The sequence below is a fragment of the Mytilus edulis genome, chromosome 10 (assembly GCF_963676685.1).
Source record: "Mytilus edulis chromosome 10, xbMytEdul2.2, whole genome shotgun sequence".
In the NCBI taxonomy this organism is placed as follows: domain Eukaryota; kingdom Metazoa; phylum Mollusca; class Bivalvia; order Mytilida; family Mytilidae; genus Mytilus; species Mytilus edulis.
Window position 1 is genome coordinate 11,462,546 of NC_092353.1, and position 6,000 is coordinate 11,468,545.

A 6,000-nucleotide genomic window follows, 5' to 3' on the forward strand; every position below is an offset into this window, starting at 1 on the left:
ATTTCCCAGTGAATGGGGTACGATAGGTAAGTTGACAGATTTGGGGATTTACGCTAGGTCAGCAAAAGTCTAATTCAACAAGGCAATGTTCGCTCATGTTAACGTGATGCCAATCATGTCTCTGTCCATATTTATTGTGCCGTTCATATCGGAGGATTTTTTCGAACATTTTCCTCAATTAAAATCAATAACACTTTCGATAGGTAGTGATATTCCTAAAAATCCAATAGACCAAGTATTCAAATTTTTCCATGGAAGGAACATCACAAATATTGAAATAAGGTTTGGCAGATTTGATAATGTGTTTTAATTTAAATCACAGGAGAATGAAGTATTTATGGTCAATTTGTTTGAAACGACTAACATTGAGTAACACATATATTAAAGACATACCTATATATGCACTGCATGTATTTTCTGTTCGAAGTACATGTCTTGAGTACCTGAAAATTTCCTATAATACTATCATGGACGAAGGAGGTACTTTCATTACACTAATTCAGATCTTTGAAAATTTGAAAGTTTTTAAATATATAAGTAATTGGCGTCGTACGAGAAGTAAACGCTCGCCACCATCAAGATTTTATACATTTAAATTTATGTTGCCAAAAACTCTTAAAGAGCTGTATATAGAAGATAACATTGTGACCGATATGACTAAATGGTCATAATCTTCATGTGTTAAGCTTGAGGAACAACGTCATCTGGTCATGCAAAGGTGGCTTCACAGGAGTTATAAATGTAGAGTATTTCGATATGTCTTGATGGAATTACGTAAAGCTGTCAATAAATTTGCTATATGGTTTTCTTAATTTAAAGACATTTAAAGCTAGTGGGTCACGTCTAGGAAATGGATTTGTAAACCTTGCTGGAGCTGGGTCTTTCTTGAGTAAGAATCTGAAATTGCAAGATATTAATCTTTCGTCTAATAAATAAATAGTTTACCAAATGGACTATTTTTGCACCCGTTTGAGAATTTATTATCAGTTAACCTAACGCATAACAATATCACAATATTTCCGAAGTTTCATGAAAGTATTAAAACTTTACAACAGATTGATTTGAGCTTTAACAGTATAACACACCTCAATAACGAAGACATAGATCAAATTGAAAAACTTAGCGAAGTTGACATTATCTTGAGAGGAAATCCGTTTCAATGTTCTTGTAAAACATTACAGTTTTTAAAGTGGTTAGGTCAGACAAATCGAGTATCGGATATTCCGGATTTAACCTGTGTAACTGAAAAGGCTTCACGTAGGTTAATGTCTGACGTTATCTCCAAGCTGAAGACATTTGAGATGTCATGCAAAACTGAATTCTGGTTGCCGTTTGCTGTGTCTATAACCTCCATTGTCGGACTTGCCATAATATTAACCGTCGTATTCTTACGATAAAAACAGCTGTTGAATACTTTTTATTGCAATTTAAAATGAAAATGAGACATTATAAAGAATTGAACCATGAATATACTTATGATGCTTGTATATCCTATAGTCATACAGATTCGGAATGGATTAAACATTTCCATAATAAGGTCAGTGATATGGGCTTCGAATTATGTCTGGACGCCAAGGACTTCATTGCTGGTAACGGTATTGCAGAAAACGTTATAAATGCTATCGATTCCAGTAGAAAGGTTATATTCATTATAACTCACGATTTCTTACAGAGTGAATTGGGATCGTATGAAATGCAAATGACTCGTAGGCATGCATTTCATAAGGGCAGAAAATGTAATCAATGCCATCGACTCAAGCAGAAAGGTTATATTCATTACACTACAAACCTTTAAAGTCTGAAACGGCCTATATATGTACTCGACTGTACTGATTTTTACTCGACCAGTCTGAATTGGTCTGACTTTTACTTAATATTACTCGACCCCAGTCTGAACCATACTCGACCGTACTGAATCGTTTGTAAAGACACTTTTACCGTTTAGGTATCCAATATAGAGATGGAAGACCAAGCAATATACTGTTGTTTGTAAAGACACTTTTGCCGTTTAGGTATCCAATATAGAGATGGAAGACCAAGCAATATACTGTTGTTTGTAAAGACACTTTTGCCGTTTAGGTATCCAATTTGAGATGGAAGACCAAGCAAAATACTGTTGTTTGTAAAGACACTTTTGTGGTTTAGTTATCCAATATGGAAATGGAAGACCAAGCAATATACTGTTGTTTGATAGAGGATTGCTGCTCACAAGGAAGCTATTAAACCAAGAGTTCCAAATGGTGAAGTTGAAAGCATTCCTTCGTAAATTTTACGGACGCCATCACGATATGGAATAACCGTTACACAAATGATATCAGATATTTTCTTACGTCGAAACTACAATCCCCTTCCCTTTCATGAATGTGACCTACCGAATTAGACTATTTACTGGATTTGTTATTACATAAGCAACAATACGGGTGCCACATATGGAGCATGATCTGCTTACCATTGCGGAGCACCTGAGATCACCCCTAGTTTTGGTGGGGTTAGTTTTATATGTTGTGTCATGTGTACTATTGTTTGTCTGTGTGTCTTTTTATTTTATTTTAAGCCATGGCGTTGTCAGTTTATTTTAGATTTATGAGTTTGACTGTCCTTTTGGTATCTTTCGTCCCTCTCTTATACCAGTATGATTCAATTTATTCAAATTAAGAAAAACCTTCAGAATGATCTATTTACTTGTGACTGAATAATTCGACCTCATTAAATCCGTATTCATGTGAACTAAAATATAACCCCTTCGCTAGAGATGGTTAACTCAATCATTGGTCATGCTAGGTTATTTATAGGGAAGGATGTCAACATTGAAATTGGAAACAAAGGTAAGTCATTTCATTGACTGAGTCAATCCACAAAAAATCATTCTTATACAGGTAATAACGATAATTACGACATATTTGTAAGCTATAATAAGAAATTAAACAGACCAAGGCCGTCACGATTTAATTACACACAAAGCGAAGCTACGCATAAGCGAGCCCATGCCCTTCCTTTTGTTTATTTAAAGGATTTTAAAACTTGAATAAATGTTTTACCGGATTATGAATCAAATACGATAATTTGAATCAAATCAATGAGCAAGTAGTGCTGCTTTAACCAATACGAAAAGAGTTGTAACAAATGTTCTTTGTGGTTTATCTGAAGGATTTTGATGAACTGTAATTAAAATAAGGTTTGTAAAAATCTTTTATTCAACTAGTATTTACATCAAAAATTATATCAATACTTATATTTTTGCAACTAAAGGTTATAGCAATGAAACGAAATGCAACGTTCAAAACGCCAATGTTAATTATTGCAATTTTGCCTTGACCACAAAAACCAAGGCAACTACCAGTAAACGCGACTAATCTGGACTTAAGTAGAAACAGCATCAAAATAGTCAATGGCTTTACCTTTCAGTCTTTGCGATAACTCACCGACCTTAATTTGGAAAGAAATGGTATACAGTTAATCGAGATAAATGCTTTTTATGGGTTACATCGTCTACTGAGTCTACATCTTTGCCTCAATTCTATAAAATTATTTGTCGACGACATGTTCGACAGACTGAATGGTTTGCAAGAGTTGTCAGTTGACAGCAATAAACTACAATACTTACAAGATTATAAAATAACAAAAATATTAAACATCTTGTCATTGTGGAAATTTTCGTTTGACGTATATCCAAATTTCAAATTTCCCAGTGAATGGGGTACGATAGGTAAGTTGACAGATTTGGGGATTTACGCTAGGTCAGCAAAAGTCTAATTCAACAAGGCAATGTTCGCTCATGTTAACGTGATGCCAATCATGTCTCTGTCCATATTTATTGTGCCGTTCATATCGGAGGATTTTTTCGAACATTTTCCTCAATTAAAATCAATAACACTTTCGATAGGTAGTGATATTCCTAAAAATCCAATAGACCAAGTATTCAAATTTTTCCATGGAAGGAACATCACAAATATTGAAATAAGGTTTGGCAGATTTGATAATGGGTTTTAATTTAAATCACAGGAGAATGAAGTATTTATGGTCAATTTGTTTGAAACGACTAACATTGAGTAACACATATATTAAAGACATACCTATATATGCACTGCATGTATTTTCTGTTCGAAGTACATGTCTTGAGTACCTGAAAATTTCCTATAATACTATCATGGACGAAGGAGGTACTTTCATTACACTAATTCAGATCTTTGAAAATTTGAAAGTTTTTAAATATATAAGTAATTGGCGTCGTACGAGAAGTAAACGCTCGCCACCATCAAGATTTTATACATTTAAATTTATGTTGCCAAAAACTCTTAAAGAGCTGTATATAGAAGATAACATTGTGACCGATATGACTAAATGGTCATAATCTTCATGTGTTAAGCTTGAGGAACAACGTCATCTGGTCATGCAAAGGTGGCTTCACAGGAGTTATAAATGTAGAGTATTTCGATATGTCTTGATGGAATTACGTAAAGCTGTCAATAAATTTGCTATATGGTTTTCTTAATTTAAAGACATTTAAAGCTAGTGGGTCACGTCTAGGAAATGGATTTGTAAACCTTGCTGGAGCTGGGTCTTTCTTGAGTAAGAATCTGAAATTGCAAGATATTAATCTTTCGTCTAATAAATAAATAGTATACCAAATGGACTATTTTTGCACCCGTTTGAGAATTTATTATCAGTTAACCTAACGCATAACAATATCACAATATTTCCGAAGTTTCATGAAAGTATTAAAACTTTACAACAGATTGATTTGAGCTTTAACAGTATAACACACCTCAATAACGAAGACATAGATCAAATTGAAAAACTTAGCGAAGTTGACATTATCTTGAGAGGAAATCCGTTTCAATGTTCTTGTAAAACATTACAGTTTTTAAAGTGGTTAGGTCAGACAAATCGAGTATCGGATATTCCGGATTTAACCTGTGTAACTGAAAAGGCTTCACGTAGGTTAATGTCTGACGTTATCTCCAAGCTGAAGACATTTGAGATGTCATGCAAAACTGAATTCTGGTTGCCGTTTGCTGTGTCTATAACCTCCATTGTCGGACTTGCCATAATATTAACCGTCGTATTCTTACGATAAAAACAGCTGTTGAATACTTTTTATTGCAATTTAAAATGAAAATGAGACATTATAAAGAATTGAACCATGAATATACTTATGATGCTTGTATATCCTATAGTCATACAGATTCGGAATGGATTAAACATTTCCATAATAAGGTCAGTGATATGGGCTTCGAATTATGTCTGGACGCCAAGGACTTCATTGCTGGTAACGGTATTGCAGAAAACGTTATAAATGCTATCGATTCCAGTAGAAAGGTTATATTCATTATAACTCACGATTTCTTACAGAGTGAATTGGGATCGTATGAAATGCAAATGACTCGTAGGCATGCATTTCATAAGGGCAGAAAATGTAATCAATGCCATCGACTCAAGCAGAAAGGTTATATTCATTACACTACAAACCTTTAAAGTCTGAAACGGCCTATATATGTACTCGACTGTACTGATTTTTACTCGACCAGTCTGAATTGGTCTGACTTTTACTTAATATTACTCGACCCCAGTCTGAACCATACTCGACCGTACTGAATCGTACTTGACCCTTATATTTGCCGTTGAAAATAGTCTGAACTATTACTTGACCAGTCTGAAACAATCTTAACGCATTCTCGACCTGTCCTCGACCTATTTTTTGCCGTCTAAACCATACTTAACAAAAGGTCTGAACAATACTCGACAAGTCTGAACCATACTCGACCAGTCTGAACCATACTAGACCAAAAATCTATTATTATATTTAGGATAAAAAAATATATTTATATACAATTTATGTCAAAAAGGGATACAATTAAATAAATAAATAAAAATGATTAGTAGTGAAATATAAAGTATTACCTCTGCTTTGGGCAAACTCATAAATAAGATCACACCTGGTCAGAGATATTTAATTCTAAATAGCATTTATTCAAAATTGCAACATCCTGTTTAACTTAA